A 13,541-nucleotide genomic window follows, 5' to 3' on the forward strand; every position below is an offset into this window, starting at 1 on the left:
TTCTTTGGCATCTTGGTTGAAATCTTTATTTCATCATGCCTATGTTGAGTCGGGTAACACTCCGCCTCAAAGGATTACAGCTCATTCTACCAGGTTAGTTTCTACTTCCTGGGCGTTTAAGAATGAAGCTTCGGTTGATCAGATTTGCAAAACAGCAACTTGGTCCTCTTTGCATACTTTTACTAAATTCTACCATTTTGATGTGTTTTCTTCTTCTGAAGCAGTTTTTGGTAGAAACGTACTTCAGGCAGTGGTTTCAGTTTGAATCTTCTGCTTATATTTTTTCATTAAAATTTTTATTCTGGGTGTGGATTATTTTCAGTAGGAATTGGCTGTCTTTATTTTATCCCTCCCTCTCTAGTGACTCTTGTGTGGAAAGATCCACATCTTGGGTAATCATTATCCCATACGTCACTAGCTCATGGACTCTTGCTAATTACATGAAAGAAAACATAATTTATGTAAGAACTTACCTGATAAATTCATTTCTTTCATATTAGCAAGAGTCCATGAGGCCCGCCCTTTTTTGTGGTGGTTTTGATTTTTTTGTATAAAGCACAATTATTCCAATTCCTTATTTTATATGCTTTCGCACTTTTTTCTTATCACCCCACTTCTTGGCTATTCGTTAAACTGAATTGTGGGTGTGGTGAGGAGTGTATTTATAGGCATTTTAAGGTTTGGGAAACTTTGCCCCTCCTGGTAGGAATGTATATCCCATACGTCACTAGCTCATGGACTCTTGCTAATATGAAAGAAATGAATTTATCAGGTAAGTTCTTACATAAATTATGTTATATACAGTCTGAGAATAAATTATACTTGAAATTTAAATACAAGTATTTTAAAAATGAATTTGAGAGTTACAATGCAAGACATGTTAAAATTTGGATTCTTAGGTTTTCAGCTTCCAATATTACCCTTCTTAGGCATAGACAATCTCCCAGATTTTATGTTCATATTTAATGTGTCTGAATATACATATTCATTGGAGTATCTTAGACTTACATGAAAATTTGGCACAATTCTTTTCTAAGATTTATTTTTCCCATGTCATACAAAGACTTGAAATGCCAATTGTCTGGGATCTGCATATGGGAAACTCCGCAGGGGACAATTCACACTTAGGTGATATGAGTCATTTCTTCAGCTAAAAACTGGTTCTCCCTCTGAATCTGTTTAAGCTTTAAAATAAATCCTCAGACATCATGTCTCTTGGCATATGCTTCTCTCAGATCAGAAAGAAATGGTGAGAATCTTTAAGGGGCTTTTGATCATATCTTCCACCAAAACACAGACTATTGGCTCCATCAACCCGGGGGTTTGTGCTGGTTAATGAGACAGATGCTCTCTTTTGAACTCTTAGATGCTATGTTAATCAGGAGAAAGTATCTCATGTCTGATCTCAGATTTGGAATACACAAAATGTATTCAGTGATAAAATGAGCATGCTCAAATTTACTATTTGACAGATTTCATACTATATATATATATATATATATATATATATATATATATATATATATATATATATATATATATATATATATGTATTGTCCACTGACATTTACAGATACCCTGACACTCTTAATCCAGTACAATGCTTACTATTATGGTCATCTGGTGTATGTTCCGGAGTATCACCTAAGCTTAAAGACAATAATAAATACAAATCCCAATCTACATAAACAGAGAAAATTATCAGTATCTGTTGGGTCTATAGTAGTTTTCAGAACTAGAACCTGTAAGGTTACAGAATGACGGTATTAAACAGGGATATTCTCATGCCAACATAGTTTAACTGTATACGCTCAATCAACGCTGTCCAGGTCTAAAGGGTAGCAGCATATATGAGCTCTGATATGATATGCCGTAGAAATAGACACCATAAACTGAAGGCACATTTATACATATTATTTCACATAATCAAAAAATAAATAACAGATATTCAACGGGAATACTTAATCGTATAGATCAATGCTTACTATGATAATCATCTGGTAGGTAATTTAGAGTATAACCTCGACTTAGAAACAGTAATAAATTCAGATCTTAACCTAAACAAACATAACAAGAGAACAGTGTCTGTTACACTTGCAGTAGTTTTCAAGCTTGTAACAAGAAAAGTCTGTCCATCATATTGGTGGATTCGGTAATTAACAGAACTACCTCTGCCTTACCTTAACAGCAGTGTGTTGTCGGTGATTGAAACAGATTACATAGAGCCATATTTACTCAACCTGGTTCTTCCAATTCAGGTTCTGCTAGACTGGCCTGTCTACGTTTATTTTGTTTTTTAGACATTTCAGTCCAGGGCCGTCTCTGTGGTTTAGGAGTAGTCTGTCTCGATGGGAGATTCTGCGAGAGTTGGAAATTCTTCTTGGCAGGAGGTGGAATGTCCATCATGCTGCAGAATTTGTCGATATCAGATAGTGTGAAGCATTCGATTTTCTTGCCATTTTTCATGGTGATCACTGAAGTAGGGAATCCCCATCTATAGGGAATTTTTAGCTGTCGTAGGTGAGTGGTTAATGCTGAGAAGTCTCTCCGTTTTTGAAGAGTTCTTAATGATAGATCCTGAAATATTTGTAAACGTTGACCTTGAAACACAATGGCTTGTTGTTTCCTTGCCAAGTTGTAGATGCCTTCTCGATGTTGGTAGTTCTGGAAGTGGACAATTATATCTCTATGTGGAGAATCAGCAGCTGGTTTTGGGCGTAGAGCTCTGTGGGCTCTATCCAGGATAATTGTAGGTAACTCCACTGTAGTTGCGTTTGCCATCTCCATAAAGAGAGCTTGTAGGTAGTCTTGAATTTTGTTGTTCAGCACAGTTTCAGGTATACCTCTAAACCTGAGGTTACTACACCTCGAGCGGTTTTCAAGGTCATCTAGCTTGTCTTCCAGGTCCATGATGTGTTGTCGCTGATGTATCACTTTAGAAGAAAGATCCGCCATTTTTTGGGAGAAGACACATTCATGCCAACTCTTTGGCCCAAGTCATTAATATCCTTTTTTTTAGATCCGCACATTCGCTTTTGATACAGGATTTAACTTGTTCAATTAAAGCTTCGATATCTCTGTAGGTAATAGGAATATCGTCTCCGCCACCTGTGGCTATTGGAGATGAGCATCTGGAGACATCTGCCATATCGCCTAGGCTATCTTCTGGGTTTAACTGCAATGGTGCGGAGTCTTTTTTATTTTTAGGTTTCGCAACCTGTTTAAAAAAGGCGTTTACTGTATCCTGGTATTTCTGTGGTGTCTTTTGTGCTTTGTCACTTTTTGTTATTCGCCTTTGCGACATTATGATGATCTGGCGGTATGAATGCAATGAGTAAAGATATACTCTTAGAAAGGCTTTTAATGGGCCTCCGTTGTGTGTCTTGTAGCTGCCCCGCACTCCCCAGGGAATTTGCTCTCACAAAGTGATAAAGGGAAAGGAGGATATATCAACAGCGGGAAATGGGGGGGGGGGGTGCATGGATTGTATCAGTGGTTAGTATTGACAAGTAATCACTGGAAATGTAAAAGCTTCCTTTTATTTTTTACCACTCATGTCAGGAAGCAGGATGAAAGGACTGATTAAATTACTTGCTAGCTTAAATTACAATCACAATAGGTAGTACAGCCTTTAATCATCGCTGAGTGTTAGTAAGTTAATCTTATTGTGTTATTTCAGCTTCCCTCCTATTGTAGTTTATGGACCCTGGGGTATGTGTGGTTGAAGGACTCAGCACCTCGAAGTGAAGAGAGTCAATAAATCAATTTGCGCCCCAATTAGTGCCCTGTATCTGAGAGTGGCTGCAATCGCTGCTGTTATTCACTTTTGCAAGGTGAAAGCACTTGGCCAGTAAGGGTCATGTAAGGCTTAGCGTGACAATGTGCAGTAGGTAATGGCGCCTTTTTATTATAGGAGTGCGTCACTTATATGAAAAAGAAGGGAGCACTTTACTTTTATTGTTGCGTATTTCCTCATAAATATCATGATGTTAGTGCCATCCTTCACTTTTTTGCCCCTCTGTTATTTTAACTTCCGTTAACAGTATGGAGCTTGTACTCCGGAGCAGAGCCCTGACCCTCCGAAATGTAGCTGAAAGTTCTGTTGCTGCAGGCCAGTCCAGATAAACCGGTGTAGTGCTGTATATTCAGGCGAATGATAATCCCCTCATAGCTACGCAAGCTCGGCTACTGAAGAGACACGCGCATCTGGAGTGTTTAGTTGCTTATGCAACGTCAATGCCATAATATCACTCACAGGCGCAGTGCCATTATTTCCTAGGCCTCTTCTCCGCTTTGCCGTTGAAATCTCTGTCAAACTATGTCGGAGGTAGTTGTAGAGAGTGCCGTTATGAACTTGAGCCCTTTTATGATAGACCCATAACATAAAATGTGCTCCCAAGCTGGCTCAGGCTTTGATGGTAGAAATAGCACCCAGTTTGCACTAAGAGCCTTATTAAGTTGTGGCCATCATGGTCGGCCGTTCGCTCCGCCCCTCGTTTTATGGATCTACAATATACTCCTATTCTATAACCTCTATTAATATGTTTCAGTACTGGTTTGGCTGTCTGCTACTTAGATGGTGGACAAGTGTACTGGTAATTATTATTTTTTTCTTCATAAATGGAAAGAGTCCACAGCTGCATTCATTACTTATGGGAATTCAGAACCTGGCCACCAGGAGAAGGCAAAGGCTTAAATACTCCTCCCCTCATGCCCCAGTCATTCTTTGCCTTTCGTCTCAGGAGGTTGGCAGAGAAGTGTCAGAAGTTTTTGATAGTCTCTTATGGAGTATAGTACTCTTCGGGATGGGACTGGAGTTTTAAGTAGTCCTGTCAGCCTCTCAGTGAGGGCATGGGTGAAAGTTAGAGTCCGGAGATGCAGGGAGAGTTTTTCTGCGAAACCATCCCGACTCATATTAACAGCTCCACAAGCAATCAGCGTTGACAAGTTTTGCTGCCTGCTTTTTTCTCAAGTCCATGGCAGAAGCGACGCTACTATCTGTCACACTTGAAGGGCTGTGTTCCTGTTCCACGGCAAAGATTTCGGTAAGATTGTTTCATTTTACGTTCATCATGGATGTATTGTAATTACAACTGTTTATCCGAGAGGGGCTACAACCTTTCGGGGATAACTTTAACATAGGGTCTCAGTGAGGCTCCTTTTTGTATCTAGGAATCAAGGGTTAATATCTCCTGAGGGGGGTTATTGAACAGGGGGGTTTATAATCATGTTTGTTATGTAATTCTGTCTGCTACTGTGTAGTGTTGCTTCGGCTCATGACTATTTTAGAACATAACGGCCTATGTCTAGTGACGCAGCCTTTACGGTCGGGAGCACTTTTGCATGGACTGCACGGTTTACCTTGTGACTCCATTTCCGCATTCCTGACTATGTGGCAACAGAGATATCCTGGTCCGCTGGTGTCTGGTTCTCTGGAGGTGGTGAGTGCCCCAGCGATTGGGGGTGTAAGGTGCCATTTAGACTTTTCTCTTATTGGTCCATTTTTTATTCAGTGTCCCAGTTATGGAGGATTCTGATTTTTTTGGAGATGGATGTCTCTGATTCAGACTCTTCTTGCGAAGATTATGAATTGGCCCGGGTGATACATGCCATTCAGTTATGTTCTTGAATGCCGTTTTAGAGTGCTCTGTTCCTTGGGATCAGGGAATCAGGTGCCCACTGAGCCATCCGCCTCTGGGGATTCTATTTCCCATGAGACAAGCTCCCTACCACCAACTCTTACTACTCATGCAGGTAACCCAAACGCTGCTTATCCTTTTATGGAGTGTGGCCTGTTCCCACTGGAGGTTACGACACGGTTCCGCATGGCCATATCTTTGGCACTGGTGCATCTGCACCTCACCTCCCGGGAGTGTTCTTACGATATTGTCCGTGTTCCGTTAACCAGGGCTCATCAGGCGTGGGATCGCCTGGTCCAGCTCAGCCCTCCGGGGGAGTGACTGCCCTTGAGGCCTCAGGGGCTTAACCTTCAGGGCCGGTGTTTTCTTTTGTCCCAGCGAAAGTATGTTGCGCCTTTCGTTATAGACTGGCACGCCTTCGTGTTCTACTAAGGCACGTTTTTGGTGCTGCTGGATCCCACTCTTAATGGGTCTGGGGATTCTCAGCCTTAATCTTCGACTGGCTTGCATGCATAGACATAAGGGGATGAAGTAATATTCTTATAGTTTTTGTTATTTGTGTATCCTGTTCCAGTTCTGAGCTTGGAAGTCTCGGACCCCTGTTGGGCTGGTCCTGCGGGGCTGTCCGTTCTTCCTGGGCGATAACTTTTCTTTATCCCTCTATCTCGGGGGAGATACTATGTGGCCTTGACATTGCTGGGGCCCTTGGTTTCAGGCTGATACTGACTGGGTACAAATCCTTCTGTCTTTGAGGCCTAGTTCAGACAGGTGGCGCCTTTTTATGTCCGGTTAGTCCAGTGTGGGCACCTAGTGATCACAATATGACGTGTTGTTTTCTTGTTTTATTTTACAAGCTTCAACTAGCATCCTGAGAGGACTTGAGGGTCAATGGTTGCTTAGGGGCATGGGGATTGGTTCAGTCCTCATTTGCCTTTCAATCTAGTGGGTCAGGACTCCGTTGAGATCCGCGGCGACATGGTCAGATTTTTCCGGAAACTAGAGTGTTCCTTCCGTTGTGGGTTGGAGGCTTGGAGGATTTAGGTCCTTCATTCTGCCGTTCTTACGGCTTTGCCTTTCATGGTCGCTTTGGAAGTGTCCTTTTAGGACTTTTTCCTTTTAGAGGTTCTCTTCCTTTGGGTCGAGACTTTCTGGACTTCGTCCGTTTTTTCTGGTGGCTTTGGCTGCTTCATTAGGAAGTAAAGGCCGTGAGGCTCTGTCTTTCTTCGGGAGTTAGTCATCTCCATATCGGGGGCGATAGGAGGTGTTGTCTCTTTTTCCAAGCTTTTTGCTTAGGGGATGTTTTTCTGCCTGGGTTCAGGATGCTTTGCATTCTTCTCCCTTGGGTGTGGTCCTCTGGAATGTTAGCTTAAAAGGATTATGGAGACTAGCCTTTCTTCTACTCTTTTTCGGTGACTCTGTTCTCGTTCTCATTTCCTTTAGTATTGCCCTTGGGGCCTCTGGGCTCTAGAGAAATTATGTGACTTTGTTGCGGCCTAGCACCTTGTTGGGGGTGTTGACCTCCGGCTAAGGGTGTTCTCTTCCCTTTGGGCTGGGAATTAAGAGTTAGTCCTGTACCCGTTCTCTGGGTTTCCCGGTTCTCATCCCCTGTGAGATCTGATTGCTTCAGACGTGGTATCTTGTGTTCCCTGGGGGTGTTGTTCTTTCTAGGATGATTCTGGGTCCAGGGTTCTTGTCTTGGATCCTTCTTGGATGTCTGGAGACTTATGATCCTGTGGACTGGTTCGGGATGACCCAGTTTTTTCAGGGACCCTATGTTGCGACATAGGGACTAGCTCATTGGGCTTGCAAGCAGAAAGGCCAGAGTTCACATCTACCTTCGGGTGCTGGTTATCAACTTTAAGGCCTGACTTGTCCTTCGGACGGAGTGTGCTCCTCTTCATGGGGAGTTTTTTCTCTGTTGGGTCAACAGTGGTGTCTGGATGATTTTTTCATTCTTTCTGTGTTTTGATCATACTATGGCTTCATGTCTTGTGGACATGTACGCTGTTCTCATCTGTGCCCTTCCCTTTTGAGGGGATAGTTTGTTTTCCTTATGAGCTGGGGTTCCTCGCTTTGGAGGGTCTTTGTCCTGCCCTGTGTGTAGGAGGTTGGATCAGGTGGTTCATCTCTGTAAGGGGCAGCATTTGCTGCTCTGTGGGCTCTATTCCACCTGTTGGAATTTGATCTCTCTACATAGAGATCTGTGACAGGTCTTCCTATGGATCTATTGCACTTTTCTCTATTCCAGGTCCCAGGGGGTTCTCCTTGGGAGTGCCTTATTTTGGAGGAGCGGATTGGGATCTTTCTGTCCCCCCTGTCTATCAGACATGTCTGTCGCTTGGACTGGTCCAGTGTTGGAGCAGGATCTGAGATCTGTTGCTCTGCTAAATTCGTCCTCGGAGCATTCGAGGTACGGTAAGCCTCTTGAGGTTTCTCCTTTTTTCCATGTTCAGGATTTGTGGGAAGGACTGGCGGCTTTTAGATCGCCTGCAACGTTATCCACTGGTTAGTGGATACTTAGCAATCTGAAGGATCCTATCTTCAGCTGCTTTCTGCTTGGCCTGCAAGTATTTAAGTTTCAGAGTAATTTTTAGATGACTGTAGCGTACAGTGTTTTTGCTTCAGGGATTGTTCGTCAGACTTATCTGAGCTTGCTGCACAAGGTTTTGTTTCGGAATATTTCGGTATTCTGAGCTACCTTTTTGCGACTTGGGGACCTTCGTTTTCAGTTGCTTTTTAAAGTGCGGTTGCACTGTGTTGGGAGAAGATCCGCTCTGATTTAGACTCCCAACCTTATCCTGTGGTTTCTGTTTTTCTGGGGTCTGGGCGTTGCCTCCCCTTGTTTCTATGAGACTAGTGGGTCTCTGTTGGTCTGGAGTTCCTGATGCTAGCTGGACAGCTAGCTCAGCATACTAATGCACTGTGGCTACACTGCACTGTAGCAAACTGAGGGTTGCAAGTCGATCCCCGGCAAGGTCTACTCAGCCTTCCTCCTTTCGAGGTTGATACGATGAACAGCGCCTTGAGTCCCTTAAGGGGGATAAGCCGCTCTTTACAAGTACATTCATGTTTTCTCCGTGTCTTTCCTTCTCTGTGGAAGATTACGGTAGCTTGTTCCAGACTGCTGAGCGATGGTGTCTCCTGGAGGCTGTTGACTCAGTCGAGTCAAGTTCCTGCGGTCTCTAGCAAGGCTTGTGGACTATCTGCGGGTCAGTGTCCTTGGGTCTTTTCCTCTTTTTCAAAGTTGCTCTCGGCTTCGGACGAAGCAGACTTTGTTGGGTAGGGGTTTTCAGGCCTGGTGCCCTCAGAATGGGCTGCCTCTTGTACCATTTCATTTTTTGCATTCAGTGTCCTCTATAGCTTGGGTATTGTTTTCCCAAAAGTAATGATGCAGCTGTGGACTCTTTCCATTTATGAAAAAAACATTATGCTTACCTGATCATTTTCTTCAGATGGAAAGAGTCCACAGCTTCCCCCCCCCCCGTGTTTTTATGCGGCATGGCCATATTTTTTGTTCTTCTGGCACCTTTTCACCCTTATATTTCTTCTACTGTTCCTTGTTCCTCGGCAGAATGACTGGGGGATGAGGTGTCTTTGCCTCCTCCTGGTGGCCAGGTTCTGAATTCCCAAAAGTAATGAATGCAGCTGTGGACTCTCTCCATCTGAAGAAAAGAAAATTATCAGGTAAGCATAATTTATGTTTTTTTCTGTTATACTAGACACTCTATGGCTATTTTATGGGCACTGTGTTATAGTCTTATATATATATATATATATATATATATATATATATATATATATATATATATATATATATATATATATAATTTGTCACTCGTCAGGTTAGCATAATCTCCATAGTTTTCTATTTGTGGTATTTTTTGCTGTCACTCGTCAGGTATTTATTGCACGTTTTTTCCTTTTAGAAATCACTTTATTTCTTAAGACACGGTGAGTCCACTGAATAATCAATTACTGTTGGGAATATCACTCCTGGTCAGCAGGAGGAGGCAAAGAGCACCACAGCAAAGCTGTTAAGTATCACTTCTCTTCCCACAAACCCCAGTCATTCTCTTTGCCTTCAGTGCAAGGAGAAGGTGAGAAAACTTCTGCTACTTCTCTTTTCTCTGGTTGAGAAGTTTAATCATTCGCTTTTCAGACTGCGTGGCTGCAGTCTCCTGAGAGAGTTATGCCTCATTGCTCGAGGGCTGTCGCTTTTTCTTGGGCTCTTAAAAATTTTAAAAATTAGATTTTTACTTCTGCTGAGGATTTTTTCTTTTGGGGGTGAGTTTATTCAAACAGTGTGGTGCCTTCTGTTTAGGTTACCTGTCTTTTCCCTCCCTAATCATCTGTGTCCTCTAGCTTGGGCATTGATTCCCAACAGTAATTGATGATTCCGTGGACTCACTGTGTCTTAAGAAAGAAAACAAAATTTATGCTTACCTGATAAATGTATTTCTTGACACGGTGAGTCCACAGAATCATCAGGCATCTTTACACCATGTGTTATTCCTTTCTCTCCTTTTCCTTCGGTTGAATGACTGGGCGTTGTGGGAAGGGAAGTGATACTTAACAGCTTTGCTGCTCTTTGTCTCCTCCTGCTGGCCAGGAGTGATATTTCCAACAGTAATTGATGATTCCGTGGACTCACCGTGTCAATAAATAAATAAATTTATCAGGTAAGCATACATTTTGTTTTTGTGCACGTTCCTCTAAACTGGATGTTATATTCCTTCTATCTCTTTTTTTGACAGTTCGGTTTTGTGCGCATTATTACTTTACTTTTAGTAAACCCAAATTTGTGTTTGCTGATTGGTGGCTAAATGAATCATGAAAGAAATAAATTAGGTTTACTATCCCTTTAAGCTACTTAGGAACCCAAAAATGTTCTTGTGTGATTCAGACAGAGGATATCATTTTTAAAAAAGTTTCCTATTTACTTCTATTATCAAATTTGTTTACTTCCCATGCTATTCTGTGTTGAAGAGATACCTAGGTAGGCATCTGAAGCACTACATGGCAGCAAATAGTGGTGCCATCGAGTGCTTTTGCAAATGGATAACATTCTTTCAAAACTGCTATATAGCGCTCCTGAAATGGGACAGCTCCTAAGCATATGTCCCTGCTTTTCAAGAAAACATATTTTTAAAATTGCATGTTCTATCTGAATCATACATACAAAAGAAGGAACTCAGTAGTGCTAAAACAAATGCGTGAGAAACCACTTAAGGTCAGCTGATAGTTAATAGTGCAGTGTAATCCAAACTGTATGACAGCTTAAGGAGACTTTTATAGGTAGCTGCATAGGCGAATTGGTCAAGATAAATCCCCCACTGTTGCCCAGGCCTGCTTACTATACCGGACACTTTGCACGGGTACCTTATACCATCTCCGAGTGCTCGTTTCTTCACCGGCTCAGCTGCTTGGCGTCCTCGTGGGTCTGCAGATGTACAGCGTCTCTCCTCTTCGATGAGCGCTAGATCCTATTGGCTAGTCAGAGCGTCAATCAGCAGTAACCAATCCGTGGAAAGTACCGATGCTGAAGAATCACCAATCACTATTAGCTGCACGCACACACCTCCCCACAGCTTAACAGCTTAACAGTCCAGGATACACTGGCAAAATGTAGAAATATAGAGAAGCGGTAGTCCTGGAGAGTATAATTAAAACGTCTTTATTTCAAACTCAGATTAAAAACGAATGGCAGTCACAAGTAAAAGCATACCAGGTGTGGCACTGTTTGGCTTACGCGTTTCGGCTGAGAGCCGTAGTCATAGCCTATAGTGCTGTGTGACACACCTCTCTAAATACTCATACCTAAAATCCTATTGGTTAAAAGTTAGAACACACCTGTTGATTACATACTCTATACAAAGAAAACTAATATAAACAGAACCTCCTAAGCAATAAACCTGACGAATTTGACAAATACAGAATTAACTTATACATGGAATAAGCATATTGCAGAATGAAAAATACACACCAAACCTACAAAAATCGAAATAGTGCAATAAACAATGTGCAAAATCTCAAAACATACATTGTGTACAATGTGTACCATATTAGCTATAGATATTCTCACTTTAACAAAGAATATGAGGGTTCAAAAGTCAAAACCTGTAATACACATTGAAAAGTCTAATACTGTTCAGGCGGACCCTAACCCTATAACATAATGATAAATCTTAATCATAAGCAATAATATGGGTTAAAATTTCTAAGTTACATGATTATCCAAGGGTAAAGTATATATGAAAAAATGAAATCAAATGCCTGAATAGCGCAAGAGAGATTACCGCGTCCTAAACCGGTAAATGTGACATGCATAGGAGTAGCTCACAGAGAGCTAGGGAGCCCAAACCAGTTACCACAAATTCATGATATCATACTTGGAGTTGAGCCCATTTGGAATACGAGTGCCCATTGTAAAAATCCAATGGGCTTCTCTCAACTCCAGCATGCGATCTATGGAACCTCCCCTTTTAGGTCTGTGAACCCTTTCTATAGCACTCCAAGAAAAGGAAGAAAGGTTCCCTCCATGGTAGACCCCGAAATGCTGGACTACAGGGGTACTCGATTTAACTGTAGTAAAAGAGGAAAGGTGTTCCCTAATTCTGGTGTTTACATCTCTGGAGGTGAGACCTATGTATTGAATTTTACATGAGGAGCAGTTGAGTACATAAATCACATTAGTACATGTGCAATTTAAGAGTGTTTTGATGTTAAATGTTTTCCCTGTAACATAACTTGTAAATGTATTTCCAGTGCGTACAAAGTCACACGGTTTGCATTTTCTGTGGCCGCATTTATGCATGCCCTGATGTCTGATCCACGCACAAGCATCATTAGTCTTAGTGGGCAACATAGTTGGAGATAGCTGGGAGCCCAGTGTGGGACCTTTCCTATATGCACACCTTACACCACTTTTAACCATTTCAATTAGTTTATCATCTGCATTGAGGATTTTAAAGTGCTTGCGTATAATGGAACAAATGTCATTGTATTGTCCACTGTGAGTGGTGACAAACGTCACTCCATCAAAGGGCTTAGAATCATTTATTTGTCTATCTACCAGAAGGCTATCTCTGGTTTTGGAGCTCACCAAATGTTTGGCCTTACAAATGGCTTTTTTTGGATATCTGCGTTGTTGAAGCCTAGATTCAAGGTCCCTGGCTAATGTCTTGAAGTCGCTGTCATCTGAACAGTTTCTTTTTAATCTGATCATCTCCCCTTTAGCAATTGCTTCTGGGACATGTTTCGGATGGCAGCTAGTCCCAAATAGGACTGCATTCCCTGAGATGGGTTTCCTATAGGAAACTGTTTTAACTCTGCCATCTGGGAGCCCTATAAGGGTAAGATCTAAAAAATTAGCACTTATGTCATTAAATTCAAATGTAAATTTGAGATTCATGTCATTTGAATTAAGGGTTGAACAGAATTCTAAAGCTTGTTGTTGGGTTCCTGTCCATATGAAGATCAGATCGTCTATATATCTTCGATATGTAGATATATAGACACGGAAAGGGTTACTATCTCCAAAGATGTGGAAGAACTCCCAGAATCCTAGGAACAGATTAGCATAGGATGGGGCAAATTTAGCCCCCATCGCTGTTCCACACCTTTGGAGATAGTACACCCCCTCGAACACAAAAAAATTATGTGTAAGGAGGAACCCCACAACTTTCACAATGAAACAATTGAAATCTTCAGTGTAATTACCAAAGTTGTCTAAGAAAAAACAAATTGCCTTCAAACCTGTGTCATGGGGTATACAGGAGTAGAGTGAGACAGCATCCACAGTTAACCATCTGGATTGTGATGTCCAGACTACATTTTTCATTAACTGTAAAACATGTTTAGTATCTCGCAAATGCGAGGGTAATGAAATAACCATTGGCTGTA

This window comes from Bombina bombina, chromosome 4, assembly GCF_027579735.1.
Source record: "Bombina bombina isolate aBomBom1 chromosome 4, aBomBom1.pri, whole genome shotgun sequence".
Classification (NCBI taxonomy): domain Eukaryota; kingdom Metazoa; phylum Chordata; class Amphibia; order Anura; family Bombinatoridae; genus Bombina; species Bombina bombina.